Consider the following 18,970-nt stretch of genomic DNA (forward strand, 5'->3'; position numbering starts at 1 on the left):
TCCAGTGCCTTCCCAAGCACATCAGCAGGCAGCTGCACCCGAAGCAGAGCAGCTGGGACTCAAACCGACACTCCAGCATGGAATGCCAGCATCACAAGCCATAGCTTAACTCACTGTGCCACAAAACGAGTCCCTGGAAACTTTCTTAAAAAAAGATTTACTTTACTTTCATTTGTAAGCGAAAGTAAGAGAAGGAGAGAAAGAGCACCTGCTGGCTCACTCCCCAAATGAGCACAACAGCCAGAGCTGGGCAGATCTGAAGCCAGGAATTAGGGATTCCTTCTAGGTCTCCCCATGTGGGTGCAGGGGCCCAAAAAATTCAGCCATTCTCTGTTGCTTTCCCAGGCCACAAGCAGAGAGCCAGATGAGAGAGGCGACATGAATCGGCACCCATATGGGATGTCAGCCCTGCAGGCCTGCCACACCGCCATGCCAGCTTTGGAAACATTTTTAAATCCATGACATTCCACCCTTCTTAACTAAATAATTATCATTTCATAAATCAAAATCACAAGGAAAAATTTAAAATACAAGAACAATCAAGAAAATTTACATTATTTAAGAGAGAAACAGCAAGAGAGAGCAATAGTGTTTCTTTCCACCAATTCATTCCCCAGAAGCTCAGAGCTCAACGCGGGTCTCCCAACCAGGTGGCAGGAACTGAGTTACTTAGGCCATCACCACTGTCGGCTGTTCCGCAACAGCAGGAGCCTGGGGTCGGAAGCAGGTGGAGGACACAGGCACATTAACTGGGCTAAGTTCCCTTCTGCTAAGACACTGTTGGGGTGAAAACAAGAGGAAACTCACCTCTTTAGGAAACATATCCTAAAGTTTCAAAAGGTCATACTTCTGACCCCTCACAAGGTCTCAATTGGTTAATCCTCCCCTCACAAGCATCAGGATCCAAGAGTAGAAGTACATGCCCCACCTGCTCCACTGGCCTGAAGCCTTAACACCCTGCACCCTTGTGGAAGATCCGCGAAGAAGCTCCTGGCTCCTGGCTTCAGACAGGCTCAACTCCCCTAAGGCCACTTGGGGAGTGAAATCATCAGGCAAAAGATCTTCCTCTTTCACTCCTCCTCTCTGTGTATGTGACTTTGCAATAAAAATAAATACATCTTTAAAAAAAATGATAGTTCCCACTTACAGCTTAAGTAAATTCAACCTCTTGATGCCTATACAAGAAGTCTTCAAAAAGTTTTCTTTTAATATTTTTTAAAGATTTATTTTTATTTGAAAGGCAGATTTCCAGAGAGAAGGAAAAGACAGACCTTCCATTCGCTGGTTCACTGCCCAAATGGCTGCAATGGCAGAACTGAGTGGATCCAAAGTCAGAGTCAGGAGCTTCTGGTTCTCTGCTGGTCCACAGGCAGGGAGCTGGCCCAGCAGCCAGGACCAGAACCGGCACCAGGTAGGATGCTGGCACTGCAAGCCCCACATTTATTTAAAATGGATGTTATGAAAACTGCACAGCTTTCAGAAACTTTGGCACCAAAATACACACAGGCTTTGCTTTAAAAAAAAAAAAAATTACAACTAGGTCTCCCATGTGGTCAAAATAGCACAAGCACCTGAACCATCACTGCTATTTACCAGAATATTTTCTCTGCATTAGGAAGAAACTGGAATCAGGAGCCAGAGCATTTTGGTATCAGACCCACGTATCCAAACACCACGGTAAATACCCACTGCTAAATTCCTGTCTTTTAATTCTATTTTCTCATGAACTTTCTGAGGCACCCTTGTATATCTGTAGACATAAAGATATTAACAACACCTAACTCACAGAAGTTTCATGATAAAGCTGCTAAAACCTACTGAAATGTTTAGCAGCATGACAGCAGGGTCAATGGTTGTTGCCACTGAGCTCCAAGTAAGCGGTAGTGCACAGGAATAAATAACTTAATCCCTGGAAAATAGAGCCCCGAAACAAACCCCGGAGTGAGATGGTTTTGTAAATGCTGCATGTAGCATCTGCAAAGTGGGGGAAGGGCAGATTGCAGTAACCCACACAGGGTGAAGGCACTGCCTATAAACAGGAGAGCTGTGCAGCTCAGAAAGCAAGGGAAGCTGGCCCAGCGCTGGGGCCTCTGCACCCTCTTCTGAGTTCCTGGCTTCAGCCTGGCCCAGCCCAGGCTGTTGCAACCACTTGGGTAATTAACTAGCAGTCAGATTTCTTCCTCTCTCTCTTGAATTCTTTCAAATAGAAAATTCGTTTTTTCAAAACAATAATTTTATTTTTGATGATGTTTACATAGTTAAGAAGGATGCACGCCCATGTGAACCACTGATTAGTGTGGGGAGAAAAGATCAGTTTTAAAAAACAAGAAAAAGTATGAGTGTGATAAAGGGGGGGAAGGGAAGAGATAAACAGAAACCAAACATCACAAAAAAGAAAAGGTAAAAAGGGAATCACTGACCCTTACTGTTGGGAGGAAGCGAGGTTTATCAGGCCTGCCCACTCCCTACAGCAGGGAAGCAGCACAAGTAGGACCGGCTGTCTGCAGCACTGACACAGATCCCAAACAGGTGGTCCAGCCATGCAAAGAAGCACTGCCAGACAACCTTTAAAACTTAACTTCTTTGGGCCCGGCGCAGTGGCCTAGCAGCTAAAGTCCTCACCTTGAAAGCGCCAGGATCCCATATGGGTGCCGGTTCTAATCCCAGCAGCTCCACTTCCCATCCACTTCCCACCCAGCTCCCTGCTTGTGGCCTGGGAAAGCAGTCGAGGATGGTCCAATGCACCAGACCCTGCACCAGAGTGGGAGACCCAGAAGAGGTTCCTGGTTCCCGGCTTCGGATGGGCGCAGCACTGGCCATTGTGCTAACTTGGGGAGTGAATCATCGGATGGAAGATCTTCCTCTCTGTCTCTCCTCCTCTGTATTTCTGACTTTGTAATAAAAATAAATAAATCTTTTTAAAAAAACTTCTTTGTAACATCTCAACAGTTTATAAATTATATCAGACATCTGTTTAATAAACTGTTCTACTATCTTTTTTTTTTTTTTCTTGAAAGCTGGCGGAGCCGGCCCTTTTATTCCTCTTTTGCAGATGGCAGATTAATCCGGCAGCGCCCGGCCTCAAAGGGACCGGCCGCTCGGCAAAGGGTTAACCCGTCGGCCGGTAATCGCGGACAGGCACACACACACGCACACACACACACACTCACACACGCGTGCGGCGCGACCTCCTGTTCTACTATCTTGCAAGCTATCAAAGGTAACTTCCAACTGTTAAAGTCCATTCTCTGAGGCTCATTTAATCTTTCTATTTCGGGGGAAGGAGAGTTGTCTGCCGTCATGCTCTTCACTTGAGCACTAAGTGGGAACTGTAACCATTTTAACCATGAGGTAGTGATTCCTACTGGGATGAATTTCCTCCATTTTTTTTTCCAACAATTTCTTAGTAGGAGTGGGTGTTTAGCCCAGCAGTTAAAACACCAGTTACTGTGCCTGTCCAGCATCAGAGGACCCCGATTGTTCTCCAGCTCTGGCCCCTGGCTCTGGCTTCCTGCCACTGCACACTAAGGGAGGTGATGACTCCAGGAATCAAGTTCCCGCCACCCACACAGGCGACCGAGATCGAGTTCTGAGTTGGTCGAACACTGAAAGTACCATAAATGTCGTTCAGAATCTTGGAAATTCGAATTCTTCTGGACCTAAAGATCTGAAATTGTTTAAACTCAGATACCCTCTAGCTCTTCTCTGCTTTCTTATTTTTCCATATTCTGTAAAGAGAAGTGTAAAGCACTTGTTGCACAATTTAGGAGATAAATGGACAGGTGGGAGGCACAGTGGTTATCATTACTACTCAGTGCTTGGGTTGGTGCCTCAAATCTGGTCTTCAAAGCTCCAGGCACAGCTTCATGCTAATGCACACCCTAGAAAGCAGCTCAAGCACTGGAATCATTCTGCTTTTCAAATAAATGAAAACAAATGAGACATTCAGAGATAAAAAGTAGCATGCTAGAAGTTGTACAACACTGGGACTGGTGTGATAGCCTAGCAGTTAAAGTCCTCACTCTGCATGCACTGGGATCCCATATGGGTGCTGGTTGTAATCCCAGCAGCTCCACTTCCCATCCATCTCCCTGCTTGTGGCCTAGAAAAACAGCAGAGGATGGCCCAAAGCCTTGGGACCATGCGTCGAACAGGAGACCTGGAAGAGGCTCCAGGCTCTTGGCTTCAGATTGGCTCAGCTCTGGCCATTGTGGCCACTTGGGGATAGAATCAGCAGACAGATCTGCCCGTCTCTCCTCTATGTATATCTGACTTTCCAACAAAAATTAAGGAATCTTAAAAAGAAAAAATAAATTGTCCAATACTAAGTGTTCTGTGCCATCTTCTCTAACTTTCCTAAGTTGTCTAACCCTGACTTCCTTTTTCACCCTAGCTATGAATTTACCTCCAAGAATGCCTGTCACTAGTTCTTCCTTCCAACTGCCAGCCTTTCTAAGAATCCTATTAGTCCTCTCATAATAACCTAACAGGTCCACGATTCTGCTTCTATTTGACATTCAACAAACCCAACAGTAGTAGACAAGGTGGTAGAAGGAAAAGGGAGATGGGCAAGATTATGTTACTTTCCACCTGCTACCAACTCCATGGAATCCTCTGATATAGCTAGTTAATCTTGCTTCATTTACTCCAAATGTTTTATGAACGCAAATACAATCCCAGTTCTACTATGAATACTTTCCCCCATCAGAGCATTTTCTAAGCCAAAGAAAAAGTTTAAGGCATTCTTAGGCTTTCCATTCTTTTTTCAAATATTTATTTATTTGAAAGGCTGAGTTACAGAGAGATATTCCATCTGCTAGTTCACTCCACAAATGACTCCAACCAGGAACTTCCTCTGGGTTTCCCACAAAGTGTAGATGCACAAAGACTTGGGCCACCACTTGGTGCCTTCCCAGACATACCATCTGAGAGCTGGATCAGAAGTTAGACACCTGGGGCTGGAACCAGCATCCACATGGGACACCAGCACGACAGGTAGCAGCTTTACTCACTACACCACAGCACCAGCCCAGACTTTTCATTTTCTAAGAGCAGACAGGGCATCATAATCTTTGGCCACATTTGTACTGGTTTTCTAATGTTTCCTCAAGTGTAGGACACACATCTCCTTAAAATTCAGAACTGCCTTCCCTTCTTTTCTTTAATTTTTCTTTTAAGATCTATTTATTTTTATTACAAAGTCAAATATACAGAGAGGAGGAGAGACAGAGAGGAAGATCTTCTGTCTGATGATTCACTCCCCAAGTGAGCCACAACAGCTGGAGCTGAGCCAATCTGAAGCCGGGACCCAGGAACTTCTCCTCCAGGTCTCCCACACGCGGGTGCAGGGTCCCAAGGCTTTGGGCCGTCCTCGACTGCTTTCCCAGGCCACAAGCAGGGAGCTGGATGGGAAGTGGAGCTGCCGGGATTAGAACCAGCGCCCATATGGGATCCTGGGGCGATCAAGGTGAGGACTTTAGCTGCTAGGCCATTGCACCGGGCCCTCCCTTCTACTTTTAACATAAGCCCAAGATAACACAGTCTCTTATTTCTCAAGACTCCTTCTAGAATTTGCATTACCACTAGTTTTTGTTGTTGTTGTTGTTGGTCTTAATTGAGTTCAAAATGGCAAACACCTTCACAGCTTTTTTTAACCACCTAAAATACAAAATTAAATTTATCATAAGCTTCAGAACAGGTTGAGCTATCTGAAGTCCTCAATCACGATTAGCAGACTTCCATAACAATACTGAAACCAGAATTAAGAATCATTCTACAACCTTTCAAACAAATAATGTAACTATATTTGCACAACCAAATGGTGTATGTCACGAATGTCTGACTGTGTAATACCGGGTGACCATCCTTCAGGAAGAGAGCCAGGGACTGGAGCCAGTGCTGCGGCATAGTATATTAAGCCTCCTCCTACAGCACTGGCATCCCATGTGGGTGCTGGTCCTAGTCCTGGCTGCTCCACTTCCAATCCAACTTCCTGCCATTGTGCCAGGGAAAGCAGTGATGAATGCTCAAACCCTTGGCACTATGTGGGAGAGCAGGAAGAAGCTCCTGGCCCCCACATCAGACAGGCCCAGCTCTAGCCATTACAGCCATTTGGGGAGTGAGCCAGCAGGTGGAAGATCTCTGTCTCCCCTTCTCTCCCTGTAACATCTGCCAGTTACCTCTCTACCAGAAACACATTTACCTTCTGAGATATGAGGTGGTCACTGTGAGGTAAAGCTGCCCTGTCAGGGCCTCTTCTCAGCTCTCTCGGGTAGCAGATTGATAGGAACAGTCTGGTCATAAGTGTTTACTTGCTCCCATCTGCATCTACACTGCTCCATCAATACATACTTAAATGGGTATAAATAAAAATGAACCCATGGGAGAAATGGGTAGTGATATTATCAATAATCTTATGTCCTTAATATTACTACACTTCTATCTGAGACTGATGACCCAGAGATAGCTACAATAACAGACCTTTTATGTAAATTATGCTGTGAGTTAATAATGAAGATAGTATACATACTGGAGCTTTTGAACAGAGGTGACTCCATCTTCCTAAGTTACTGGTGAAATGGGGCCACCTCTTCTATCACTCCTGTCAAGAAGCCCCAATGTACATAAACCCTCTCCTATCACTCTTGCCAAAAACTCCCAATGTACTAAGCTCTCTCTCATCACTCCTGTTAAGAAGCTCTCATGTTGGGCCCGGCGGCATGGCCTAGCGGCTAAAGTCCTCGCCTTCAACGCCCCGGGATCCCATATGGGCGCTGGTTCTAGTCCCGGCAGCTCCACTTCCCATCCAGCTCCCTGCTAGTGGCCTGGGAAAGCAGTAGAGGACGGCTCAGTGCATTGGGACACTGCACCCACGTGGGAGACCCGGAAGAGGTTCCAGGTTCCCGGCATCGGATCGGCGCGCACCGGCCCGTTGCGGCTCACTTGGGGAGTGAATCATCGGACGGAAGATCTTCCTCTCTGTCTCTCCTCCTCTCTCTGTATATCTGACTTTGTAATAAAAATAAATCTTTAAAAAAAAAAAAAAAGAAGCTCTCATGTCTGTAAGCATGTCATAAAAAACAAATTATGGTAAAAATGATAAAAGAGGGCCCGGCGCCATGGTCTAGCAGCTAAAGTCCTCACCTTGAACGCGCCTGGATCCCATATGGGAGCGCTGGTTCTAATCCCAGCAGCTCCACTTCCCATCCAGCTCCCTGCTTGTGGCCTGGGAAAGCAGTCAAGGACGGCCCAAAGCCTTGGGACCCTGCACCAGAGTGGGAGACCCGGAAAGAAGTTCCTGGCTCCTGGCTTCGGATGGGCGCAGCACTGGCCGTTGTGCTAACTTGGGGAGTGAATCATCAGATGGAAGATCTTCCTCTCTGTCTCCTCCTCTCTGTACATCTGACTTTGTAATAAAAATAAATAAATCTTCAAAAAAATGATAAAAGAAGCAATTGTATATTGATGAATATGTAAACAAAAACCATGTTTCTCAGAACTGAGAGAAAGCAAGTGTTGCTGATAGATAACATGTAATAACCAATCAAAATGTTGTAACAACTGCTTGCTTGACCCACTGAATTGTATTTAAACCTATTCCTTGGTCCCAGTCACTAAAGCCAGCAAGCTCCCACTAGACCAGAGCCAAACTTCTTGGGCTTCCACCCGAAGCCAGCAGGCTCCCACCAGACCGGAGCCAAACTTCTTGGGCTTCCACCCGAAGTCAGCAGGCTCCCACTAGGCCGGAGCCAAAGCCCAGCAGACTTCCACGAGGCCGAAGTCAAGGGTGCTCTTGGTGGCTTCCCCCGTCCTGTTTGGTGTGTGCTCGCTCGAATAAACGCTTGATTGCAAGCATCCATTCTCTCGACTCGTGGCGTTTGTTCAAGTACCGGGCTCGGTGTTCGCGACACAGATAAATTCATATGACTCACTTACATCGAAGAGGAACTGATGCATGCCATTCTTAAAGAAGCATGGTTGACAGATATAAATTTATAAAATGAGATATAGACTATAGAACCCCATTATTGTAAGTAGGTAATTATCCTTAAAACAGTTACTGTTCTTTAACATTTACAAGTCACCATCAGACTCAAATGCGCAGTTACTGCACGGCTCCTCAGCAGGAAGCTACCTGCTGGTGCACCCAAGGCGGGCAATCATGTCAACTGATGGCTGTACTGCCGTCATTCAAAAACATCTCCTTCCAGTCTACCATGTGTCATCGTTCCAGGGGGCTGAAGTAACAAAGGTCCCTACTTTCACGGGACTAGCACCCTGCTGGTGGCTGCTCTCATCATTTAAAGTTGACATAAGAGCACTTTAAAAATTATTTGCCATTCTGTGCAGAGACTTAATAAACATGGTCAATGAACTTACGGAGTTTTGCTGTAGATATTCCCTGTGGGATAATGACACTACAAAATCTAGCTGCTATTCCCACAAGAAAACAATGCTCCTGCTTATCAGAGAGGACAAAGGGTACGTTCTTAGATAACTGAAGAAATGAAAGGAAGCCCAAGAAGAAAAGACTCCTGAGGTGGTGAAGGAAATCCCTGTCAGTGTAAGAAACCCAGAGGCAAAGGAGCAGCCAACAAGCATCTGTATGTGGAGCTTAGATGAGAACCTTCTCCTAGACAGGGAGGAATTCACACAACAGTAACATTTACAGGAACAACGGTAAGAATTACAGGAACCAGCACGCATGGAAGAGTCCTATTGTTTCCTTCAAAAGCAAGCACTGCCTCAAACAGTTACTGAGCACGTACAAGCAGGAAATTACTATCCTACTAACAGGGCAAATTACACAGCAGCTCTCTTCCTGGGGCGTATGTCTACACTATGACAGTCAATCATTAGGTTATGACACTTTCCATATATACATTTCTCCTAACACATGTAAAAATAAATGATATAATTAGTAAAAAGGAAGGTAATATTGTACGATAACAATTTTAGCACAAAGTCCATACACATACATATAATAAATATGTCACGGGGGAGTGACTATGTACATATCCACTGCATAACACTTTACAAAACTGCACCTGTGAAAGGGCAGCATTCATTACAGCTCAGTTACTGCAATAACCCATCTCTCTGACATTCTCACTTTATTTTTTACTCTATTTGGAGAACTAAGTTTAGATAAGCAAAGAAAAAAAATGTAACTGGAAAACAAGATAACAACCACGGCTCTGCTAATCTGTACTAAATATTTTCTTTTCTAAAGAGATAAAAGAGGCGCAGCAGGTGAAGCTGCTGCTTGCGGTGCCAGCATCTCAGGAGCCCTTGGCAAGCACCGCCACTCCACTTCAGACCCAGCTCCTGCGACTCTGCCTGGGGAAGCAGCGGGGACTGTCCAAGCACCTGAGCCCCAAGTACACGAGAGACCCAGAAGCTCCCGGCTCCAGACTGGCCAGCCCAGTCACTGCAGCTGCTCTGGGAGGGAATCAACGGACAAGATCTTGATCTCTCTCTCTGCCTCTCCCTTTCTCTCTCTGCGACTTTGCCTTTCAAATACATAAACACATCTTGAAAAATAAAAATAAATAAAGAATGTGTTAGGTTCAGTATATCACTTTCCATTATAAATCCAAACCTACAAAAGCACAGCGTTTGCTACGGTTTAGTGTAATGATCCGTCTCAGGTAATGAAAACAGCATCTGAAATCAGGTAATGTCTGGCATTCATCTATTCCAAAGCCACTTCCATAACAGTGTTTAAGTTGTTGAAAATTCTCTGCTCTCAATTCGAAAGTACAATTAAACGGAAAAGGAACAAGGTAAGACATCCTAAGGAATCCTACTTCCAATGCCTAAGGAGATTTCAGCACAGGGACCAGGCTGGAGCCAGCCCGCCAGCCATTCCCAGGCCTCCCGCGGCACTCCTTCAGGGGCCCCCGCCACCCACACGCGGGCGGGCCTCCTCACCCGTAATACCTATCTGGCCTGCAAGGTCTGTGTATTTTTAAGACATTTTCCTTTTTTCTTTATTTATTTTATTTTTATTGGAAAGTCAGATATATAGAGAGGAGGAAAGATAGACAGGAAGATCTTGCGTCCCCTGATTCACTCCCCAAGCAGCCGCAATAGCCGGAGCTGCACCAATCTGAAGCCAGGAGTCCGGAGCCTCTTTTGCTTCTCCCACATGGGTGCAGGGCCCCAAGGCTTTGGTGGTCCTCCACTGCCTTCCCAGGCCGCAAGCAGGGAGCCAAATGCAAAGCGGGATTACAGCTGCTAGGCTACTGCGCCAGGCCCATGAGACACATTTTACAGATTCAAATTAAATGTGACAATGTGGTTGAAAGTGTAGCACTGCACCACACCGGTCATAAAGCCAGTTTGCTTGCTTGCTTGCTTCCTTCCCAAATGGTGGGAACTAGAGGATAAAGGAGGGAATTAATAAAAGTGTACTAACAATACTCCCCCTTCACTCACTCTCAGATTCCTAACTAATGAGGACCTTGTAATACACTGTCTACACAGCAGAAGCAGGCAAGGAGTTACTGGGAGTCTCATCACTTCAGAATCAGAACATTTGCAGGCCAAATATTAGATTTGTTCAACAAGCACAGATTTAACAAAAACAAAATTAGGAAGCCAATTAGTATACAGTTTATAACGGAAACATTGTTAAACTTGCTAAGCTTTCACCTGTCAACACTAACTGCTGATTTTCATTTTCAAAGACGGAAGGACAAGCCTTAGCAACTCAATCTATTCACGTTCTCTTTCTCCTCCCACCCTGACCCCTAGAAAACCTATTTTGCAAACCTTAAAAACCATTTTCAAATGCCCATGCTTCCTCTGTCCCAAGTATCAACTACAGCAACCAAACACAAACAACCAGAACGAGTAGGCTGGGCCTTTGTCAAACAATAAAGTGAAGTGAATTTCAACAACTAGCGTTTTCCTTACAAAACACGGTAAACTTTTCATTCATACAGCCATGACTATCTAATAAGTGACATTATAACCTCTGCTTCAATAGAATGATTAAGTCACTACTTTCCTAATATTTTAACACAAACATGAAACATAAAAAAAAAACAAAAACTTACGTTGGTGGAGCATATACAGCTGAGTCACAAACATCTCTAACAAACTAACACCTAGAATACTGAGTTTCCCTGCCTAGATTTTCAATCAATTTACTTGAGGTTAAATCTATCTCGTACAAAGCAATCGATAAAGTTCACAGGTATCACACTCTTAATGCCATCAAGCCTAAAAGCACTGCAATGGACTAACACATCAAAAAAAAAAAAAAAACTAACAATTTACAAAGTTTGTAAACTCAATACCTAACCTGTTCCATCCGAGTATGAATTCCTATGAATTCCAGTTATGTTGCAATCACTTCATAAAATCAACACACACACACAGTGTTTGTCACACATCAGCTGAACGGTCATCTAATGCATTCAGAAACACTGCGTTTGCCTGAGAACATCCACAGCTGTTTGTCTGTTTTTACTACATTCCTTACTTACCTGACACTGAATTTTAGCCCATATTCTAAACCCAATCATTTCCTTAAAATGTTTACAACTTCAATCATATTAGAAACACACATTTATAGAAGGCTAAAAAGCAACAAGAAATCACATAGCATAATTACCCGCGGTTTCAGATGAGCAAACCGAGGCATTGGGAGTGAGTGACCGAGGGGACAGAGCCCTTCACTGCCTGACTACAGAGCCACTCACTCCAGATCACCTGCTACTGCTTAGCTCCTCCCGTGTTACACCACGCTCACTCTCTGCTTCTTTTATAATGTCTGATTGCTACTATTTTTTAAAATATCCTTTTCTGTTTATACTAATTGTATCAGAACAAATTTAGAAAACAATAATTTACCAAGAAACAAATATTTGCAAAAGTCACTTTTTCCACTTCATTCAGATTTTCACTTAATGCTACAAAACTTAAAGTATCACTAAAAAAACTGTGCATTGCAAACCTAGACTCCGCATATAAGGAACAGAGACTGACCATCAGACAATCTTGAAGTTTCACAGCCGTCCTTGCCTCCCACCACTTCCTGTCCCTGCCCCCAACCTCCAAAAACCCAGTAGATATGGCCTATGAACTGCACATGCCTTGACACACATTATAGCAAGAAAAATCAGATTCCTGGATTTGTTTTGCCCCAGGCAATTTTTTCCTGGCAAAATTATAACTTTCTACAATTACTAGAACAGTAAGAAAATATTGAAGATAAACCTTACTAATGACTGGTCTAACTTCAACTAAAAAAGAAATTTCAAAATGACCTTTAAATTCACATTTGCAACAATGATCAAATTAGTTTGTAAAACTATGTTAAAGAGCAAAAGTCTAAAGATTTTATTAAACTTATGAAAAGAACAGGGCCCGGCACAGTAGCTAAGGTCCTCGTGCTGCACGCACCGGGATCCCATATAGGTGTCAGTTCTAATCCTGGTGGCCTCATTTCCCATCCAGCTCCCTGCTTGTGGCCTGGGAAAGCAGTCGAGGACGGCCCAAAGCCTTAGGTCCTTGCGCCCGCGTGGGACACCTGGAAGAGGCTCCTAGCTCCTGGCTTCGGATGGGTTCGGCTCCAGCCATTGCAGTCACGTGAGGAGTGAATCATTGGACAGAAGATTTTAAAATAAAAAGGAAGAAAGAAAACAGGCTCATTTCATAAAATTTTATGAGATTTACCTAAAATACTTGTTGTGTGTAAAAAGTCTGCAGTTATAAAACCATATAGATACATACAGAACCACATCTTGTAAATAATTCACAACTTATTTAGTATTTACTGTGCCATGGGCTGTTCTCAAGAACTGCAACTTCAGCTGAATACAAAGCCTAATGCAACAAGGAGTCTTACAGAGACAAGCATAATGCAAAGCGAAAGGTGCTTTCACACAGGGGTTCTGCAAGAGCACAAAGAAAGCAGGAACCCCACCAATGTTTCATCACCGAATGCCACAGTAAAGATGCGCACTGCCTCATGTGAGGGTGTGGTCTTCTGTGTATCTCTTCCTTCCTACTGATGTACAAGCTCAACACTACGGACCCCCTCCCAAACTAGCCGAACCGTGAACTACCAAGTTTCAAAACCAAGTTGGCAAAGGCACAGTTTCTACATTTTTTTAGTAGTCAATAGTGATGAGAGGACCAGGCGTTGCTGCTATCTAACCGATATGTTTATAAACTGAGCAACATTTCAGAAACAGCAAAATCTGCCTAAGGCATCATCTCCCAGTGCAGAGCTTGCCATACATCTGCAACAGAGGTGTCCATCTTCTCAAAAAGCAGAAAGGAACAGCGAGCCAATGGGGAAAGAATCTTGGGTTCTTATTTGGAAAGTACACTGTGCATCCAGTTCTAGGAATGACCTCCTGAGGCCTTCTACTTCCTGGGAGAAGGACTCCAACAAACCTGCAGAACAGCAATCCGCCTCCACCCCACCTTCTCTGAAGCAATTGCAAGAACCACAGCTGAGAGCAATGTACAGCACAGGGCAGATGCTTCCGAGAGCTGCAGTGTCAAAGCCTCCTGTACCCTCCAACACGAAAAGTGAGGCACACACCTGCACAGGGTTCAGGCTGAAGGACAGAGATTTGTAATTCATCAGCATGTTTTCCTGCAATCACAGGACTCCGTCTTCCCTGCAGAGGGAGCTTCGAGATGTTAAAACAGTAAATTAAGTCTAGGACAGGATCTACTGCCATCAAGTCAGCTAGTTCCAAGACAAAGTAGTGCTGCTACAGCCAAGGATTCCTTGGCACACTGGCAGCAGCAGCGGCTCCTCTCTTCCACGCTCTGCTGTTACTATAGCTCCTTTTGCTAAATCCGCCTCTGAGTTTAGACAGGAGCTGGATGGTTCATAATCACCCAGCAGCTGCAGCTGAGCAATCCTCAGTCTAATTGTGGCACTGGAGCAGCTGAGAGGAAGAAGAGATAATACACACCCTACCCTCGCCATACACCACTACACTGAGATATCCCAACAGGGGCAGATTTCCTTTAAAGAAGAGCTGTACCTCACTGGAGGACCTTGCATTTATATTTTAAACCGGCTTAAACATGAACTGAAGGTGACCTAAGCCTTGCAAGATTCTGAACAATGGAAGATCTTAACTAAAACTTCCTGTAAATACTGAAACGACAAAGCCAGTGCCACAAACAGCAGCTTCACCACACGAAGGAAAGTTCCTGTGATGTAAGAGTTTCAGCTGTGATTTTTTTTTTAATTCTACATTACAATAATGTAAAGCAACAATATCCACACCAAAAACAACAAGCTGTTATATAAAGGAAAGCATACCGGGTGACCTCTGCATTTCTGAAACTTCCAACACAAACTCTCATTTGTTTTCTTTTGAAACAAAAACACATCCCTCCTGCAGGTCCTTAACACCTTCATACAGTTACCCTAAACCATTTTATGTGGGTAACTTCATGACATCCCTAAGATTAGCAAAACTAATGGTGAGATTATAAATCTAAAGAATTACTGGTCTAGAAGATTAAAAATAGCACACAGTCATGACGCCATCATTAAGTTGTGATTTTTGCCACACGTTCCATCATTTTCTGAAAATCAGATCTGATGACAAGATAGTATTCATTCAATCAACAAGTTCTTAACCCACATACCTTACACAGTAAATTACAAACAGGCTTCTTTAAAAAGAAGTTGCATGTAGAATAAGGAAAAAGCCCACACAGCAAGGATATGGCTGAAGGAATTACACTAAAGCCAACACCCTGGCAATCACCACCAGGTTAAAAGAACTTTGCCACCAATCACAGCCTCCTCCCCACTCCCGTACCTTGGCTTTTACAGCAATCACTTCCTGTACACTTCAAAAATATATACTTGTTTTTTTACAACTCAAGTATGCGTTCTTAGACATAAGAGCTTGCCAGACTTTCTTAAAATACTCCCAATACAACAAGTGATGCCTGCACTGATTTGACTCAGTGGATGGAGAGCTAAATAAATTGGGAAATAACAGTCCACAGTAATAAGTGACACAAATTTGAACTTTCAGTAAATGTCTCATATTTCGTTTATATGGGCCACTACTACTGTTTCGGCATATTTACTCTCTTACCATTACACACCATGAAAATGTGTGCATAAGCACAACACATATTCTTTATGTGTGCATACAGAAAAAATCTGACAAGATATTAATATTACCCTTTGACCAAAAGACAAATTCCACCTATCCCAGGAAGATAGGTCAAGGCTGTAATTTCACTTTCGGCTGAACAGAAAGGAGTCAATTTTGCGGTTTATGAAGTCAGCAAAAGCTAACTGCAAAATTAAAGCTATTATAACATTACGGTGGTTACTGCAGAGTACATATTTTAAGAGCCCCATTACCTTTTATCCTGGAAACATGAATGTGAACCCTTAGACTCATGGCAATTTTTTTTTTTAATGTAGGACTCTGAATTGTCAAACAGCATTTAAACTCTCCACTGAGATTTAGCTAATGTCTGAAAATTAAAACACAATTAAACTCCCTTTTCTTAAATGTCAACTATGGTAAGAGTCGCATATATTTCCAGGGGGGGAAAGCCTGTTGAAATGTAACTTATTATAAACTACGTGAAAACCACGGGGTGCACACAAGATCCCATGTCTTCTGACACAAGAGGCTCCTTCACCCTTCCTCACCTGTCTATTCAAAATGCCTCCTGGCCCCTCTGTGCCAAGCAGTGCGCCGTCTCGGGCAGTGGACTTACCATGCACTTTGCCTTAAATGCATAGTGTCACATGCTCACGGTTACTGATATTTTTCTTAACGTGCAATGTAACTTTAGACACCGAACAGGACACCTGACATTTAACAAACCCCTCTGACTACAAGTGAACCACGAACAAATGTTGCACAAGCACATCACACATCCATGTGAACCCACACACAACAGATGGCAAAGATGTAAGGACAGAAAGCTGTGGTTCCATAGCAGCCTTTTCACTTACCTACTTCAGAAACTTGTAAGTTACCAGACCGTGCGGTATTCCGTGCCCCTTTCAATTAGGTATGCTGAAAGTAATTCTACCGGTCCCAACTACGCTGTTCCAACTCATCCCAAAACAAAAACTAAAGCACTCCTTCCCCTGGACTGGATACTAGAGCTTTCTTAAACCAACTCTGCTAAGACCGACACAGCAAAAGCTGCAAGCAATTACCAGGAGGGGAACGAACACACACACACACACACACACACACACACACACACACACACTTTACGACAAAATTCGCTTTCACACGTGTGGACACGGATCGGAACACAGCGAGAGGCGGAGTGGCAAGATAACAGTGGACGCTGAATGGCAAATTTCCCAACCCCCAATCCAAAACAAAGGGAAAACTTTAACGTGTTGCGGTTTTCAATCAAACCGAGCGACGCCCGCGGCTCACCCCTCGCCCCCGCCTTGCACACTTGCCCCCCGGCGCCAGCCGAAAACAGACACACTTCCCGGCCGCGTTCCCCGTCCCCTACTCCGGCCAAGGAGTTAAAAATTAGCTTAGCACACAGCCCACCCCCCCACTTCGCAGGATGGCCCAACGACCTTTTAAAGACCGGGGTGGGGAGTGTACCCCAAACGCTCTGAGGACCCTCCAGTCGGACCTGGGCGGGACCGAGGAGGACGCGACAGGGCGTAGACCGAGTCAGGGGACGAGCAGGTAGCGCCGGGAAGGAGCTCCACACCCGCCGGGCGAGCCGGGCCGGGGGAGGGGAGAACTTTCTTCCCAACTTCCCGACTCGGAGCCGCGGGGGCGGGAAACGGCGGCGCCTCCGGGAGCGGACGGGCGCCGGGGCCTAGCGTGAGTCCCGGACCCGGGTCGACCGCTTCCGCCCCGGGTCCCCCGCTAGATCCTTACCTGCCCAGCGGCCGCGCTCTCATGAGGCACTGCTACCGCAGCTCCCGGGGCTGGGGCAGGGGGCGGCGGGCGGAGGCGAGGCCCGCCGAGAGCCTCTCCCTCCTCCACCTGCAAAGCCTGGGGCGCCCGGCACCGGCGAAGGCGAGAGAAGCGGCCCGGGACTCGTTACTTCAGGAGGAGGGAATTCCCGGGCTCCCCGAGCCGTCGGCCGCGCTCCCCACCTCCACCTCGCCGCCGCCTCCTCCTCCTCCTCCTCCTTCTCCTCCTCCTCCTCCTCCTTCTCCTCCTCTCCCGGCTCCGCCCACTCCACTCCGCGGCGGGGGCTGCGGCTACCTGCACGCTCGGCCGCGAGCTCTACCGGGACTCGGGCCCGCCTCGAAGCGACCCCCTCAGCCAGCCGGCGCCGGCGCCCCCCGGGCCGTCCGCGGACTCCTGACCGCCCCCAGCCGGGATCCGGGTCGGCCGCGAGTCCGAGTCACTTTCCCCGACCCAACATGGCGGCGGGGTCCGGGGCGGATTCCCGAGGCGGCGCAGGCTGAGGGGGCGTGAGGCGGAGGAGGCGCCTCTTGAGCCGCAGAGCAGGCCCGCAGCGGCCCCGTCCACTCGCTCCCGCGCCCGCCGAAGCCCGGGGCCGGCTGGCGGGAGTCGGGCTCCGGGCCGGCTGAATGGGACGCACAGGTCCCGCCCTCCGTCCTTCTCGCGCTCCCGGCCCCGCTGTCCGTAGTGCCCAGGGCTTGGGGGCTTTGTCGTGTTTCTGGGGAGCGTAGAGTTAGTTTGGGGGTTGACTTGTGTGCACCATTGCTTCCGCACCCTTTGTGTTGATAGTAAAATCTCAGCCCAGCCACGGAGCAGGGGGCGTTACTCACACCCTCACCAACAGCCTGGTCGCCGTCCAAAAACGTTCGCGTCTGGCCTCTTTCCGAGGCTGGGATCCTGTCCCTGCCAGGGGAGCTTCCTGTTGACTGTAGGTCGAACCAGCCTTGCCGGGAGGGAAGCTGCAGCCGAGTTGTGCTGGCGACCGTCCCAGTAATGGTGGATTTGGCTGATCTCGGACGACATATTCGTATAGGATCCTGGCAACGCCCCAAGGGAGAGAACGGGGACGGGTGTTTGCAGCTGTGGAAACTCAGGCTGCGACCCCGAAAGTGGCGCAGCCGCTAACTGGGCCCCCATCTGAATCCCTGCACCCTTGTCAGTCCCTGGGGGAAAAAGACCTAGAACCCCAAGGAACTCGGGGGGGGGGGGAAGGATGAGGATTAGTCAAGGTTAGGATGGGCTGAACCTGGAGCCGCTTGTGCTATAGTCACTTCTATCCGGTCAGAGTAATTTCCTCATGGTTATTTCCTCTTTGATGGGGTTATCAGAGTCATTAATGTGGCACTCTTGGTTTCCTTTTGTTTGCGGTTTTTGGCGAAGTTCACAATTGTCTTCTTCCAACAACTGTGAAGTACAACAATTTCTGTCAGTGTCCTCTGGTTTTCTAGGAACGTGGAAGAAAAAAAAATATGCCCCAAATGAGCCAAAAGTAGGCATAGATGCATTCATGTAACCAAAAGGCACAGACGCTGTGGAACAATACTTGTTTCATTTAGCTATGCACTGCTGTGGGCATGAAACATGAAGATGTATATTCAGCTTTCCTTAAAACCAAAAATAAATAAATAAATAAATTTCTTGTGATGCTGCCTTTCTCAATTTCTAAATAAAATAGATTTGTTTTTTGTTTCTGAGCTGTTTTTTTTTTTTTAATGCACTCTACTAGTTTACCATAGTTTAAGGGTTGAGGTGGCCTTGAAGACGTTGTGTGTTGAAGTTTTAAATGTGGAGGGGATGGCAGAATCACCCACCGTTTACAGGCTATTCTGATTTAACTGAATCTGTATCTTCCCAACCTCATTGTTTTCTTTCTAAGAATATTCCCCAGCCAGTGCCAAGCTGCAGTCTGTAAATAACCTGGAAAGTTTTCAATCTTGTAATGATTAGCTTTTTCCAGAAATATTTACGGCATTGTTTAAAAAATGAGGGAGATGAGCATGTGGCACAGAGGTCGAGCTGGCACTTGGGACTCTGTCATTCATGGCAGACTC

At 46.1% G+C, this 18,970-nt stretch overlaps 1 protein-coding gene across 2 annotated transcripts in view; it reads right to left on the bottom strand.

Moving 5' to 3' along the window:
• YES1 (YES proto-oncogene 1, Src family tyrosine kinase) overlaps positions 1 to 17,113 on the bottom strand; it is a 71,079-nt gene extending 53,966 nt beyond the window's left edge. The window contains exon 1 of one of the 2 annotated variants that reach the window (XM_058676976.1): positions 16,884 to 17,113. The gene's annotated coding sequence lies outside the window, so the exon portion shown is untranslated. Of the gene's footprint in view, positions 1 to 16,570; positions 16,713 to 16,883 lie in introns of those variants that run through there. The other variant, XM_058676977.1, reaches the window with a different exon arrangement.
• Positions 17,114 to 18,970: the final 1,857 nt, after the last annotated feature.

The sequence above is a fragment of the Ochotona princeps genome, chromosome 18 (assembly GCF_030435755.1).
Source record: "Ochotona princeps isolate mOchPri1 chromosome 18, mOchPri1.hap1, whole genome shotgun sequence".
NCBI classification, from domain to species: Eukaryota; Metazoa; Chordata; class Mammalia; order Lagomorpha; family Ochotonidae; genus Ochotona; species Ochotona princeps.